This window comes from Suncus etruscus, chromosome 17 (genome assembly GCF_024139225.1).
Source record: "Suncus etruscus isolate mSunEtr1 chromosome 17, mSunEtr1.pri.cur, whole genome shotgun sequence".
NCBI lineage: Eukaryota > Metazoa > Chordata > Mammalia > Eulipotyphla > Soricidae > Suncus > Suncus etruscus.
In genome coordinates, this window is record NC_064864.1 from 63088522 (window position 1) to 63105127 (window position 16606).

The 16606-nt window shown below is 48.0% G+C and overlaps 2 protein-coding genes across 3 annotated transcripts in view; both read right to left on the reverse strand.

Annotated features, from left to right (window-relative positions):
- The window catches only part of HSPA12A (heat shock protein family A (Hsp70) member 12A), a 115219-nt gene that overhangs the window by 68950 nt on the left and 29663 nt on the right, over window positions 1-16606 (reverse strand). The window lies entirely within an intron of this gene.
- Window positions 1408-16606, reverse strand: part of SHTN1 (shootin 1) — a 196650-nt gene continuing 181451 nt past the window's right edge. Inside the window, exon 16 of the transcript XR_007490694.1 lies at window positions 1408-1419. The gene's annotated coding sequence lies outside the window, so the exon portion shown is untranslated. The remainder of the gene's footprint in view (window positions 1420-16606) is intronic.

The following is a 16606-nucleotide window of genomic DNA, read 5'->3' on the forward strand; positions in this document are numbered from 1 at the left end:
ATTCCCAGCATTCCATACGGTGGTCCCCTGAACCTTCAAGGAAGGATTTCTGAGCACACAGCCAGGAGTAACCCCTGAACACTGCTGGATGTGGCCCAAACACACACATACACACACACACACACACACACACACACACACACCACCACCACCACCACCACCACCACCACCACCACCACACCTAAACAAAATAAAGAATATATTTGGACTCCAGGAGTAACCCCTGAACACTGCTAGATGTGGCCCAAACACACACACACACACACACACACACACACACACACACACACACACACACACACACACACACACCAAAACAAAATAAAGAACATAGTTGGACTCACCACTGGAGTCCTCAGGCATTGCAAGGCCTGCCTTTGCTCCTCCCGCATTTCCTTCTCATTCCTGCGTCCCTAAACTGCCCCTAAATATTACACCATGGAGTTGCCCTGTGCTCAGACAGGATGGGGATATGGGCAACAGTGGGGGCATCAAGTCGTATGCTCACAAATATTTACACACTTGCCTGCTTATAGCTCTGTGGTGTAACATTTGTGGGTTCTTGTGTTTAGAGACCCCAGCAACCACGTTCAGAGTGATGGACAGAAGTTGCATGTGTGTCCCTCATCTTTCAGACAATTCCTTCAGCTCAGCAGCGTGTCCTTTGGTTTCCAAAGAATGCTTGTGTTCCACCACAGGCTCCCTAAAGCCCTGGCAGTGCCCCACAGTGGCTGCTCTGGCCTGACAGGTCGAGGGCCTGTTTAGCACAGGCCACAGCAGGTGGGGAAAGCAAAGGCATGTCCTAGTGTAAGATGCAGAGTAGTTATGTGACCTTGATCCCCAAAGTGGCTAAGTCTGTTTTAAATGTGTATTGGAAGGGGCCAGTGCTCTTGAGCACTGCCAGGAGAGTGACCCCTGAGCACTTAGCCCATAGTAGCCCTCACACACTGCTGAGTATGCCCCCCCTCCAAAAAAAAGACAAAAAATAAAGGAAAAAGATGGGGGAAATACCAGCTTTAATATAGTTTTCAGGGCTGGAGAGATAGCATGGAGGTAGGGCATTTGCCTTGTCTGCAGAGGATGGTGGTTCTAATCCCGGCATCCCATATGGTCCTCTGAGCCTGCCAGGAGCGATTTCTGAGCGTAGAGCCAGAAGTAACCTGAGTGCTTTGCCGGGTGTGACCCAAAAAACCAATATATATATTTGTGTATATATAGTTTTCATGTGCAGGGAGTGTTTTCATGCCCATTGTATAGAATAGCCCACACCCCCGAGGGGCACTCTACCCAGCAGCCAGGCAGGTTCTCCAAGGAATGAGTTCTTCCAAGCTGACTCAAGGCATAGAAAAAGGCTGCACTCACAGATGAGTACTCCCCATTCTGTCCCTGGGTCTCCCCAGGCTGAGGGGTTGTGCCCACCTATTCTGGCACCAATCGCTGAGGGAAACCAGGTCACACCTACTGACCAGCAGTTAGTCTTCCTGGAGATGTTGGCGCTGACCAGCCCACAGAGAGCTTGGGGTTCCGGCGCCAAACCCAGGGCTGAACTTCTAGGGTTCCAAACAGCTGTGAGAGAATTTCCTGCCAAGCCCGCTTAAGAGAAGGGGCATAGGGGACCCCACTCCCAGGGGAGACCAGGGCCTCCTGAGGTTTGAGAGAAAGTGCAGCACCCCTGTACTCAGACATGGTCCTGAGTTCTCTCTGCCCAGTGGCAGGGGAACAGGTCACCTCCAGTGATTCAAGTGACACTCTCATTCCCAGAGCTTGGCTGACTCTGTCCTGAAGAACACACAGACATGTGGACACTGGCAGGAACATTCTGGAAGGTAGGTGGAGGAGGCAGGGCCTGTGTGGGGAACAGACCTTAGTGTGAGTGGGGACCATCTGATGTGTGCATGGCCAGAGCAGAGCGGAAATGGGCAAAGGCAATGCCAACTCCCACTCCCTCACACACCCAGGCAGGTGACTGAACCCCCTTCCTAATGGACCTGAACAGTGCTGCCCCAACTCCCTGGAGTTGGGGGGCTTCGGAGGGATGCGGCCTCCAGAGCAAGCCTTGCAGTACCAACTAGCTCTCACCAAGGAGAGGGACCCAGGGCACACCCAGGGCCGAGCTGGCACACAGCAACTTAGGAACCCGGCGTCGTTGCTTATCCACAAAAAAAGCTTTAGCTCCATCTCGCCCAGCTTGTCTTGTCTGAGGCCATTGGGCTTAGCCACTTCCCACTGGGAGAAGGTTCTGGGCCCCTCATTCCCTTCCTTCCCCTATTCACAGACTCCAAAGAGCAGTTGGGAAGAGTAACCTAAGTGCTGCAAGTGTGCCCCCCCCCAAAAAAAAAGAGGAAAGGAAAAGGAAAGAAACATGACAAAAACACATGTCTGGGACTTCCATGGGAGGTGAGACATGGGCACCACAAAGGGCGTGGCTTGTGTTTCTGGCCCTAAGGGAAGGAAATGCCCATCTCAGTTGGAGGTTCATGGAACACGGAGGCACTTGCCCTCCAGAACACATTCAAGGTATTGGGGCCCCTGACACTGACATCAAGAGCTGCTCTGGGATTTCCTGGGGCAGAGTCTGCACCAGCTCATGAGTGACTCAGTTTCCCCCATTGGTGATTTTTATCACATTTGGTGAGCCCTGAGCAGCAACAAACACACATGCCAGGATGCCTCTCCTCATAGTCCCAGGGCTCCTCCTTGTCACTCTGGAGGTCTTGCAAAGCCAGCAGGAATCAGGAAGCAGCAGGAACCAGGAAGCCTGAAGTTCAAGGTGAGGTCGAGGATAGCCCAGCCCTGTTCTCAGAAAGGAGCTTCCTCAGCACAGCTGCAGCTATTGCTTAATTATGGCTAAAAGGATCAGATGCAAAGTGCTCAGCCTCTCTCCTGTCTTCCTCATCCCATTTGAAATCAATCTCCCAGCTGTCAACTGCAGCAAGCACCCCCAGGCTGTACCAGGCTCCTTCTCTCTGGGGGGCTTGGCCACCTGCTCTGAATCTGCCCTGGGGTCCCTGGGAATAGTCATTAAATCTCACCAATATGGAAAAGATTTCTTAAAATAAGCCTCATGCAATCAGGCAAACCATAAGAAAAAGCAAAACTCCCATTCTAGTCTAGCAAAATTGGAAATTTAAAATTAGGAATTAGAAAATTTTAAATGAGAAATTTCAAAAAATTCTAGAGACAGATAAGGGAAAGCCTTACCATAGGAGGGGACGAGTGCTCTCGAGGGGGCGTCTGTGTGTGTGTGTGTGTGTGTGTGTGTGTGTGTGTGACATAGATAAGCGTCTGTAACAAAGTGCTATATGGATGAGCCAAAAATATCCACACAGCATGTTTAAAAAAAAAAACTATACATTAAACAACAACAACAACAACAATGAAGGCTAAGAAAAGTTTGTGACTAGGAGTTAAATTAAGAGACACACAGAGGGGCCGGAGTGGTGGTGCAGCGGCAGGGTGTTTGCCTTGCACACCACCGACCTAGGACAGACTGTGATTCGATCCCCCACCCCCACCCCATGTCCCATATGGTCCCCAAACCAGGAGCGATTTCTGAGTGCAGAACGAGGAGTAAACCCTGAGCGTCACCAAATGTGGCCAAAAAAAACCACAAACAAACAAACAAAAAAGAGGCACACAGAACAAGACCTTAGGCTCAATCATTACTAGGAAAATGAAAGGTGAAGCCATTCATTCAAACTAGTAGCCCACATTGGCAAACATTTAGAAAGATGATCTCAGGGCTGGATGGGGAGGTGTGATTCAGCGTATGCTCCACTGGTAAGAGAGTAACTGGTTTCTTAGAGGAGAATTTTGGCAATCTGGAAACAAGGCAAGATTTTGCACCTTTGACCAGCGATCACCCTCGGATGTTCCAGAAAACCTGTGCCAGACTCACATTCTAGCCAGCTCAGAGCAGCTCTCTGAGTTCATTCTCCCTGGTGCAGAAGCAAAGACAAGGTATGCTCTGAATGCAGAATAGAGCAATGAATTGCTTAGAGCCATTTATGAATTATAAAGGATGCAAATGTTAGGCAGGAAGTGAGGGGGAGGGTCCAGATAAACTAAACCTTAGATTGGTCTCCCATTTATAAACAGTGGTCTATTTACATGTGAATGTAAATACTGGGAATACTGTCTGATTGGCTTGTCCCCCAAACTCTTAATTAGAGCACACCAATCAGGTGATGGAAAGGGCTAAGGGCAGGGATATAGCAACACAGGTACATTCAGGTCAGTTTATAAGGGGCTGTGTTTGCTATTGTTCATTATTGCTGTCTGGGGGACTGAGCACTGCTGCAACATTACTGCTGCTGCTGCTATCCATTTCCTCCACCAGCCAGCCCACAGCAACGATGTGCAGTTATTGGGGTAGCTGGTGGGAGTAGCTCCAACTAGCCTTAAGGCGAGAACCGACTCTTCACTGGTTGTTGTGGTCTATTTTAGGGTGTATGACACTGGCATGCATGACAGTATGAAAGAAAAAAAAAGAGGCTTGGAGAAAACCCAAGCCCATGTCCAGTGGACAGTCCTTAACATCTCAAACATCCTTGCCTTTCCTGCCTCTCCCTAACCCCAAATCCTGAACCCTGTATCCCAAACTACTGACAGTCACAATTCCTCATTCCCTGAGCACCTCTGACCCCTACACATGTCCAGGGCTCTGTTCACTCTGCCTAGCTACGTCTTAGAGGGGCTTTAGGGGACCTACAAGGTCCTGGGGTGCAGCCAGGGTGGGGGATGGGAAATGGCTGAACAGAGATCCCTGGATGTCAGCCTTCCCTTAGGGCTCAGAATCACAGAAGGAGAACCTCGTGTGGATCAGTAGAGAAGATTGAAATCTCTGTCCTTCAAGACAATGTCTGTCCCTGTGCTCGTTTATAATTCAATAAATGTACATTTCAGTCCATGCCATGCCTTCACAGTTAATCTCTTGGGGGAAGAGTTTAACGGGCAAAGCTGCTCCCTCCCTCCCCACACATTACACATGCCCTTGCCGTGTGTGGGCTGGGGTTTGGGCTATTGATTGGGATACAGTCTTGGGAAGCTGCTGGGAAACAAGACTGAGGGGTAGACAGTGCCTGAGACTGAAACATGGGCTGGCTTGGTCCCTTGTACTAGGTCTGGAGCTGCCATATTGGGTGAGGTCAAACTGGCTCCCAGGCCATCTGGCCATGGCTAAGAAAGCCCAAAGAGCCTGCACCCTTCTGACTCATCATTCCTTTTATCACAGGTGGGTCTGCAGCCGCCCTTACAACTCAACTCCAGGTTCTGCATCCCAAACAACAAAGACAAGAAGGAAGGTGCCTATTCAGGCTCTGGGGGAGCTCTTCGTAGCCAGGACCAACCCCCCCACACACAGTGCTCTGTAGCCTCCAGACATGTAGTGCACCCATGTTTGCACCCAGATCCAGAGGCTGCAGACTGCACAGGCCCCAACAGAGTATGTACCTTTGTGGGAGAAACACTGGGGCTTAAGCGGAGTGGGGGACCCTCCTTTCACTTGCTTCCCCTTTGGTGTCATTTTCTGTTTATCATGAATGGTTTTATTTTTTAAAAAAAATGCATAAGAGAACCAGTCCATAATAGGACGCTTGCTAGAAAGAGTGGGGTAGTGCAGTTAGGGCAGAGAAGTAACCACTATGATAATGCTAGTTGGAAATGATCACTCTGGACAAGAACTAAGTGCTGAAAGAAGATAAAGTGATAAGTATGATACCCCTTTAGTAACAAACAACCACAGTGTCTAAAATGAAAAAAAGGAAGAAAGAGAGGGGGAGAGGGAGGGAAGAAGGAAGGGAGGGAGGGAGGGAGAGAGAGAGAGAGAGAGAGAGAGAGAGAGAGAGAGAGAGAGAGAGAGAGAGAGAGAGAGAGAGAATATCAGCTACAAAAGCAGGCAGAGGGAGGATGGGATATTGGTGATGGGAAATGTGTACTAGTGACAGGTGTTATAATCATGAACAACTTTGTATCTCTAAGTGATTCTACTGAAGAATTTATTTATAAAAAATAAAAAGTTAGGGACTGGACTGATAGTACAGTTGGGAGAGTATTTGCCTTGCACTTGCCAGATGTGGGTTCGATTCCCCGGCATGCAATCTGCAAGGAGTGATTTCTGAGCAGAGTTGGGAGTTCTCCCCTGAACACTGCTGGATGTGGCCCAAAACCCAAAAAATTGCATTGGTAAAAGTTTCATGGTAAAGTTGCATGTAGTGTACATTCTATGACTGAACCCCAACTACAAACATTTTTGTAACCATGGTGCTTAAGAAAATTAAAATCAATATATATATTTTAAATAACTCATAATACCTCGAGAAAGTAAAGGGAAGTGGGTGGGAAGTGAAGGTGGAAAAGAAGATCAGGGAGCTGCTTGGCACTTCGTCTGGGTCAAGACAGACCCCACTGCCACCCCCATGTAACCCCCAGCATTTTAAATTCCAGGGGAGCTGGAGCTCCAGACAGGAGCCAGCTGGGTCCTTTAGTTGATGTGTGGGTACAGTGATCTGAGCGGGGAGAACACTGGGGGCAAGGGAGAGGGTTGAGCTGCAGGCAGGGCCCTCCCATACACCACGGCTATGCGAGGCCATTAAAGTGGAAAAGAAAGAAATTCAGCTGGCCGCACCCCGGAATCCAAAGGCTGGACAAGCCTCCACAGGCTGCTGTGCGCAAAGTCCTGCAAGCACCGCCCTCTTGTGGTACATCTGATGAACTACAGCCTGATTTAGGATGCAGCGGCTTAGTGGGGACTCAGAAAGGAAATCCCATAAGGAAAGCAGGGTTCCAAACGCAAAGCACAAAATAATCTTTTTTTTTTCTTTTATCTAGTTTTTGTCTATTTCTTTGTTTTGTGGTGGATATTGTAGAAGTTGTCCTTTTTTATTTATATATTTACTTTTTCTTTCTTCTTTTCTCTTCTTCCTTTTTGCGCTCTGTTGTAATGCTACACCCAAATCCAGGATCTCAGATAGGTACACCAACACTCTGTCATGTTTTCTATCTCATGACCATGGCAATTATGTGGTGCATATCTTTATTGCTGCAGTGCTCACTGGCTATCTTATTTGATACTTCTTTTTGAACTGTTGTGGTGTTTCACCTTCTTTTTCCCCCTTCGTCTTTCAAACCAAGGAGGAGAGCCTCTAGAAGGACTCTGCCCATAGTCGGCGTAGTTGATTTTTACCCCATTTTATTACTTTTCTCTTCCTCAAACAAAACCACATAACTTGAACTATCTAGTCCCGCCTCCCAATTAGAGGGGGCAGTAATGGAGGTACCAAGACCAAACAGTTATAAGACCACTAAGTAATAAACTAGACACAGAGGGGACCACTCATTCTAGCAGCCCCTGGGGTGAGAGTGGAGGATATAGGAGGCAGGCTGGGAGCGGAGGTGGGAGGACAATTCGGTGGTGGGAATTCCCCTGATTCAATATTAATATGTACCTGAAATATTATTGTGAATGATATGTAAGCCACTATGATTAAAATAAAAACTATATTATTAAAAATAAACAAAACCGTATTTTAAAAGTAGAGCATGAACCAGCTTCCCAACGAAGTATTCTCCAGATACCAAAATTTTTCCTCAAAGAGATGTTCAAAATCTATATATTAACAATAATGCTGAGAGGCGCCTAGAAGAAACACTAACTTTTGCTAGGTTGTAATCTGTAATTCCAGTTAGCATTTAGGTCAACAGTCCTCCAGGCTCCAGGGGCCTGAGTGATAACCTAGGGGATAGGGCGTTTGTCTTGCATATGGCTGACCTGGGTTCTATCTCTGGCATCCCAGATAGTCCTCTGAGCACTTCCAGGATCAGTCCCTGGATGTAGTATCCAGGACTGCATATGACTCAAAAATAAAAAAAGGGGGGGGGGGCGGAGAGATAGCATGGAGGTAAGGCATTTGCCTTTCATACAGAAGGTCATTGGTTTGAATCCCAGCATCCCATATGGTCCCCCGAGCCTGCCAGGAGCAATTTCTGAGCGTGGAGCCAGGAGTAACCCCTGAGCACTGCTGGGTGTGACCCAAAAACCAAAAATAATAATAATAATAAATAAATAAATAAAAATTTTAAAAAATCAACCAAATGATGTCTCCACAATAAACTAAGATTTACCATTTAAATTTTTAAAAGTTACATTTGTAAACAATAGCATAGATATATAAAAAATCCATGACAAAATTGATTTGAGTATGATATATCTATCCATATATTATGCAAAATAATATGCATGTGATATCCAAAATAACATGCAGTTATTTATCTAATGTGCTGATGTAGTTATATGTCAAAAATGATACCATGCGATAAAACTTACAAAATAAAACTTATAGGATGATTCTACTTTAATTTCTAAAATGATGCACAAAGCATGCCTCTATATTTATATCTATCTGTATATACCCAAAACTAAAGCCTGGGTGATTATGATGGTTTAAGTAAAACCATCACGGGCACTAAATCTGCTTCCCGACTTCCTCCCAGGAACCACATGCTATGAACGATGGCCGTGTGCTTGTCTGATATTCTCGGGTGGATCCCCAGCAGGAATTGCCAAGTTGATGTGATAATGTGCATGATAATGAGTCATAAGCAGCATCATAAGCTATTCCCCTTTCACTCAGGTTGCTGAATGCCTTGTTTTTAGGGTTTGGTGTCTCAGAAGAACTTTATTTGGCCAAATAATTTTTTCCTTTTACTTAAAAAAACTTTCTTTTTGGTGACACAAGTAGCTTTTATTGAATGACACTTGCTTAGAAAGATTCAAGAGGAGAGAAAGAAGAAGAGAAAGAGAGAAAGAAGTGTTTAAGAGAGAAAGCATTTCCAGAGTGAAAGATGAAAGCAAAGAAACAGAGAAAGACAAGCAAGTAAGATATGAGTTCAAGAGTGAGTCTGGCCAGATCTTTGCTTCCCAAAATTCTTTTGATATCTCACCTTTTGCCTTTTTGAGCAACCAGCCAGTCTCTGGACCTTTGCACATACTGCTCCCTTGGGCTGGCATGTAGATTCATAGGGACAAGCCTCGCTTCCCTGCTTCCTTCATATATCAGCACAAATGGTGCCTCCTGGAGTAGCCTGCCTTTGGTCTCTCTGGCCAGATTTCCCATCTGAACCAGACTGCCAAGTTGCCCCCTTGTCACCACCATGCCTGGAGAGCAGGCACTGGCCCTGCCAGTCATCTGGGTGGCCGCAGGTCAGGGCTGGGGGTCGACTCTAAGATCTCGAAGGTGCCAGGGACACCTGGAAGCCGAATTGGCAAAAATCTGACAGAGTCGTTTGCAGGCAATGATTTAGGAAAGGAAAAAAAAATTTTTGCAAATAGGTTATTATTTGAGGGGAAAAATTACCTGTCCTCCAAACCAGAGTAGCTCATGTCCCCCACGTCCTTGCTCCTTTAGAGAAAACTAGAAAGGTTAATATCGCCCCGTCACGGGAAGGAGCCAATTAGTGCAACTGTGATTCAGGAGAAGAATAGAGGTTAATTGCTTGGAGTCCACATGTCTCAAATGCCTAATGCTATATCATTATTTTTTAGCTACATATTATTCATTTCATACACTTAAGTATTCCACCTTATTACTAATTAGTAATTCCTTATCCTTAAATTTTACCCAATTCAGCCTGTCATCATGGGGCCCTCCTCAGCCCCCGTTTCCCCCAAGACTGAACAAAATGTTTGAGAAAGGGTTGGCATGTCCTATTCATTCCCTCCCACTCCCGCCCTGCCGGCGCCCCCCTATTCACCTCTCCTCTCTCCCGCCCAGAGAGCTCCCGCTCCCCTCTCTGCACACAGCCTGTGTCTGTCCCCCTCCCCATCCTACTTTCATCCAGAACTGTCCCCAGGCTTGAGGGGGGACCATAAAAATACACCCCTCCTTCCAGCTGCAGTGACCTTGTGCTTTTGGAAAGGACCTTGGAGATGCTCATGGATCAACTGTTCCTGGTCATGATATCAGCAGCATAACCAGAATGATCATGGTCAAGTGCAGTTTGATATCCTGTCTCTGTCACTGCGCTTGAGTGACAGAGATGCAAGACACACAGAGTGTGTCCACTTGAAGCACTGAGTAGCTGCTGCATTTCTCACTGTCTAAACCCAGGAATGTGTCTTCCCAACCTGCCTCCCACTCTCCCAGACTGCAGCCAGGGAGATCCATGAGGAAGGCAGCTCTGTTCGCAAATCTCCCTGATCCCCCGCCAGCTTCTTTGGTAAAGTGGCTGAGCATGTTGTCACTTCCAGGGTTACCACTGAACAAATGAAACCAGAGCATTTAACTTCCAAGTGAAAAACAACTGGATTAGAAGAAGGTGACAAAGAACCAAGGAGGGCATTGAAAACAGGAAACAGTGCCAGGGAGACAGCTCAGGGCTGGAGTCAATGTTTGGCATCTGGTGGCCTGAGGTTCCATCATGACATCACAGAGTCTTTTGAGCACTGTCAGGAGAGACTCCGAACACAATGCTGGCCTTTGGCTTAGCCTGATAGGGCTCAAAAGCTCAAAATAAAAATTCAAATTTAAATAAAGCATAAAATGAGACGAGAGATACAAACCCTAATTTAGCAGTTATTATAATAATAAGAGGAGAGAGGAAAAGAGCAGGATCAAGGTAATATACCTTGATATATGTATATATATATATGTATGTATATATATGTAATATACCGTGATATCTTTAGACAGTATTTTTCCAACTTAAAAATACAGAAAGATATAAGAAATGTCAAGCCCAAGCCGGGGGCCGAAGCAATAGCACAGCTGTAGGGCGTTTGCCTTGCAGTTGGCTGACCAGAGATAGACCCGGTTTCAATCCTCGGCATCCATATAGTTTCTCCACCCTACCAGGAGTGATTTCCGAGCAGAGACAGGAGTAACCCCTGAGCGCCACCGGTGTGACCCAAAAACAAACAAAATAGGTCAAGCCCAATGTTTTGCCTGCAAAAGTCCTCTGTTTCTTCCCTGCATCTTATGATTCTGTTAGGCCCATCAGATGTGTCCCCCACCCAAATCCAAACCAACCAACCAACCAACCAGCTGCAAAGAAGGCTGCCATTGGCGCGCTGAACCAGTGAGGGAAGAAGAGATACACGCTTAGAATGCTGCCCAGCAGCTTCCAAGGCCCCAAACTTTCACACGGAGACAAGAGTGTCCCGGGAGGTCTTTGCAAATCTAGCTAAGGGGCCTGTGGGCCCTGAATGAAGGACGCAAACCTTCAAGGATGTGGTTCGGAGGTTCCCCATAACTTTCAAGCTCGAACTGAAACTTTCCCCTCACTCCCTAAAACTTCTCAACAAGAGGGTGGTCGCCGCTTTGTTGCAACTATGCTGTTCTCCTTTAGAACCTACTTGAAATCTGGGGACCCCCTCTCCAGCGGAACGCGCTGCCCTTGGCCAGGTCTCATTCCAGGCTGGCGCTGCACTGACTATCTGAAACCACCAGGGGGTGCTCCAGCTTTCGCTTTGGAGCCAAACTTCGGCATCATGGCTGGTTTCCCTGGTACTTAGTGATGCTGGATCTGCAGCGGCCGCAGAAACGGCTGACTAGGCACATGGGATCAGTTTGTCTCTCCGGAGTACACAGCCGCACTGAAAACTACTTCCTCTTTTGAGGCCCTGGAGCTTTGACTTTGGAGGGGAAAGACTTACACCATGACATGGCTGGTTCCCTAGGGTGGCCTGACACATGAGTGCTAAGAGTTCTAGGTCCTGTGTCATGGGGCCACCTGTTTCACTGATAAAACCCTGCGCCCACCTTCTGGGGACCGCGCATTGGGGAGGGCACCCCAGACCGCAGAGGGTGTGGCATATTTCACCCAGATGCTGGGACTGAAGGAAACTTCTAGAAAAGGGCCCCATTCAAATAATGATGCCTCATGTCCTCGTTTTCGGGCAACGATGCCTCACCAGTCTGGTTTCCACTGCTGGGGAGAGAAGAATGATGTGAGGGAGGCTGGGGTGCTATGGGGCCTTGGGGCTGGATGTAGAGACTGTCTGACCAGACCTTTGCCTGAGGTGGGGAGTGGGGAAGTTGCTGCAGTAAGCTGGAAGCTTCAGCTAAATCCACAAAACCCTATGGCCTGGCACCCCAGTGAGCTAAGAGAGCTCCCAGGATGGAAACTGTTTTCATTTCAGTTGCAGGGAAGCCTGTTGAAGAAAACCCCAGAAAACTGCAGAAAACACACTTAAGGCACTACTTAGGGTGATTTGAGGGTAGAGAGGAGGGACTGAGGGACTCTCCTCACCTTGCCTCCACAAACTCCAATCCAGCCTCCTTTTGCTCATCTCCAGGCTGTGGGAAGCCACCAACATTAAGACCCTATCTGTATTCATTTGGTGGCCTGAAACCTAGTTGCGTGGAAATCAATGTATTGCTTCCATGGCCAACTAAAGATTATAACATCAACCCCCGCCCTCCATTGGTGGGCCAGTGACTCTAAACTGGAACCAAATCCAGCTGGATACCAGTTACCAGACTGGAACATAAAATTGAATCTGCCTAGGATTGATTGATCTTGACCCAAACTGTCACTCCCTTCTGCTTGGATTGCTGCCAGCACACGGCTGGCCAGGTGGCCCGTGACCAGGCCTGTGACCATGACCATGGCGACCAGCTGGCAGACAGGGAGGGCAGTGGTGAGATGCTCACTCACTGTGGGATTTCCTACCGCCTGGGTAACAACAGAACCCCCACATCCATCAATCAAGGTCTCCGCCTTATGTGTACCCGACCAAGTTCAAGGTCATTTTCTTGCTTCCTACTTTCTGGATGACCTGAGTGCGTGTGTACAAACATACATACACTCTCATTCTCCCTCTCCTCTCTCTCTTCTCCTCTCTTTCTCTCCCCCATCCCCCCCCCATCCTGCCCTAACTGTTTATATACCACACTCTGCTCCGAGGCATACCCCCTCAGCATGAAAACCAAGCCCTGTAGGCTGGTTGGCAGATCCTGTTGGAGGGATTCACCCTTCCACAGGCCCCTATACAAGTTCTTGCCAGTGGTGGTCCACTGCAGGTCCCCCCACCTCCACCCCCACCTTTCCCCCAGAGAGCATGCTCCTCTGCTTTAGGGCCAGGACAACCTTCCTTACACTCTGTGGGTATCTCCTGGGCTATGAGATGGCCATGTAGGTGTCTGAACCTTCGTGGATTTCAAGCACAAGACACTTGTGGGAGTGAGGGAAGTATAGAGAAGGGGTGGATGAGGGGCCTCTTGTTGCCATGCCCTGGGTGGTTTGGTTATTTTGTGTTCCCTCTGCCTGGAGATCTCACTTTCATTACTCCTAAAAGTTGTCCTTGCACAAGAACTAGAAACCCACAGCAAGCAAATTTCACAGCAAGCATGGAGGTTGGTCCCAGTGGGCTAAAATGGTCAGGGTGGGGAGGGACTGGGATCCCCTGGCTTCAGTACCAGCCAAGACTGGGTATGGCTTGGGCCCCAGGGGTACTAGGGGATGCCAGCAAGCACTGCTGAGGGAGACATGGGCAACTCCGGGGCTAAGCTCCAGGCCATGTGCAACCCCTTCCACACCCTGACCTATCTACTTCACCCAAATCTGAGGTACCCCCACTTCTGGCCAACTCCACCATGGGGTGACCAGAGAGACAAGAAGCAGTGTCAACCCATCTTGTGCAGGTCTGCATCATTATAGGGTCAGTCTGGGTGACCAGTCCCACCAGTCCTCGGAGGGCAGATTTCTGTTTTGCAGAAACCATAGCACAGCCTTGTGGGGGCCAGATGCCATCTTTCTGGGAGCAGCGGTTGAGTCTCACAGCACCACTCTGCAACCACCCCAGAGCAGGTCTCATTCTGTCCTGGTCCCATGTGTAAGTAGCTGATACCAAGACCTTCTGGTCAGAACTGATAGTAGTAGAGGAGAGAATGTAATTGACAAAGGTAATCCACAAGGAGAGAAGGCAATTGACAAAGGTAGTTTACAGGGTGCACCATGCCCAGGTCAAACCCCCCCTCCAGCCGCAAGGATTCAAGTCCTCCTCCAGATGGGAGAAGGCTTGTGGGAACACACAAAGCAAAAGCACCATCCAAACCTTGGAGAGTTCTCCCTTGGCCATGCCAAACATGGAAAACTGTGGAAGCGGAGGGTTAGGGTGGCCTACAGGCAGAACCGATGCAGAAACCACATGGCTTTACCCTGACACTGCCTGCAATTTGCTCCAACTCGTCTTTTTGTCTCCTTTCACCAAAATATGAATCACAGTTCAGCCAACCAAATAAACAAGCCATGCATTAAAGTTCTGTAAAACCTACAATTTTAGAAAAGGTTTGATGTGGTTGACACTAAATTGATTTTAACACGTCCCATTTCCGGCCTAATGCTGGGGCTCCTTTCATCAAGAACAAACGTGCTCATAATGGCTTGGTTCTAAGTGAATATGCGCGCAGGATAAATACAGAGGAAGCTCGGAACTCACATTAATTTTTCTTTTTTTAATAAAATAAAATTAAATGTGTGTTTGACTTGTTAAAGATGAGCATCCCAGAAAGTTTTGGCAAATACTCACCAAAGGCTTTCAGAGCCAAAGAACCAGGGAACAGAAAATCAAGCAGGGGTTTACCTTTCATGAGAGCAACAGAAAACTGACACTGTCTTGTGCTAAGTGCTCCTGTCCTGAGGACACTGGAGAAGTTCGGGGATTCCTACCAGCGGATTCCTAACCTCTGGCTAGCTCACAGAGCAACTGGGCAACCTGCTGAGTGTGGTCCAAACCTCTTCACCATCTTGCAGTGTTGGAAGACCCTTGAAAATCAACAGTGCAGAAAAAAAAGCATTTCCTTCTCTGTGGTTGTGACTGCCAAGCTGTGTTTAGGGGCCCAAAGGAGCTTGATCGGCTGGAACAGAAGCTTCGTGTGCAGAAGCCCCTGGGTCCATGCCTGACAGTACATGGTCCCCTGAGCACCACCAGGACACCAATAAACAATCCAAGCACAGATCTTAGTCCAGGATAGGCCTTTTGGGGGGGAGAGGAGAGAGAGGGAGAGAGAAGAGGAAGAAGGAAAGAGGGGGAGAGAGAAAAAGAGACTGGAAGAGTTATTTCAGGTAGAAGAGGGGAAAGAAGCACCAAAATCAAAACAGATCCAAGTCCTATAGTACAGAGATTCCTTGAAAAACAAAAGGAGCAGCAGTAACATGGAGTTACCTGCCCTGACCCTTGTTTAGGCTATAAAAGCACTGCTTTGAAAAGGCATTTGCATCCTGTGTTCTCAATAGCACTATTCACTGTGTCCTAAAACACAAAAGCAACAGGAACACTCCTTACCACCAAGTTTAAGTCTATTTACTCAGGGAAACCCTCCTGCATTAACAAAGATGAAACTGGGGAGGTTGCTGACCTTATCCAAGTTTGATCCCCAGGTTTGATCCTCAGGTTTGGTTCCCCTGAGCACTTCGAGGAGTGATCCCTGAGCACATGAACAGAGGTAAACCGTAAGTACTGCTGGGTTTGACCCCAAAAAGACAAAACCGTGCCACTTGGGCGGAGTGGGTGGAACTTGAGGAAAGGTATGAGTGAAATCAGTCCAGGAGCCAAAATGCGTTCTCAGCCAATGGCTTCACTCATAGAAATGACTATCAGCAAATGATAATGAATTTAACAAACTGGCAAGAATCATTAAACTGACTCTTCTACCTGCTGGAAACCAGGGGGGCTTGCAGTATGCAGGGGCAAGAGGTCTCTGGAAGTGGGAGTGGTGGCAGGGATAAGGAGAATCCCTGAAATTCAGTGTTACTTGAACCCTGGAAATTCTACTGTACTGTGACCTTATCACATATCAGCAAAGAATGGGGTGAACAGAAAAAAAAAAACAAAAGAGATGTTTCATTCTCCTCCTATCTCATCTCTTCAGTAGGGACTGTCAAAGTAGGATTCTAAGAGGAATGAATGATGCCCAGGGAAATCAGCTGTTTGCTGAGCCCATTTCCATGCCCAGAGGTCTCTCGCCCCTTCTCTCATCTCTGCCATTGAATGAAGGCCCTGCACTAGGGACAGAGCCCAGGGAGACCCAAGGCCCAGGGAGTCCAGGACAGGTTGACAGACATCCCCGTGGGACAATGTGCGCTCTGGAAGTGCTCCCCAAAAGAGACAGCACTGCTCCCCAACCAGCCCTTTCCCTCCAGCTCCTCATACCAGAGAGATCTGCAGAGTGAGGCTTGTTTGCCTTGCACGCAGCCAAGCCAGGTTCAAGCACTGCAAAGAGCAAGCCCTGAGCATAGTCAGGTCTGATCCTCAAATGCAAAGAAACAAAATTCATTGCTTCTCTGGAGATACAACGGTGAGCTGGGCCCCAGGGACAAGCACTGGTCTCTCCTCCCATCTGTGCTGAGTTTCCAGTGCTCCTTCCTGAGTTGCCTTGTACCCAGATCCTCCAACCTCGTCCCCCATCTCTCTACTCCCCAATTTTGGAAATGGCACAATTCAGCATACTATAAAGGTATGAAACTGTGAAAATCTGCGCCTCTGCCTCCTCCCTGGGTTTCCCAGCTCCACACACCTCCGGCTCCCCTTTCTTGCCTCTTTGCAAGGTGGGCGAGTACTCAGGAGAGGCCCTAATTCTCCCCCCACCCAGACGTGCCCGAAGCTCTG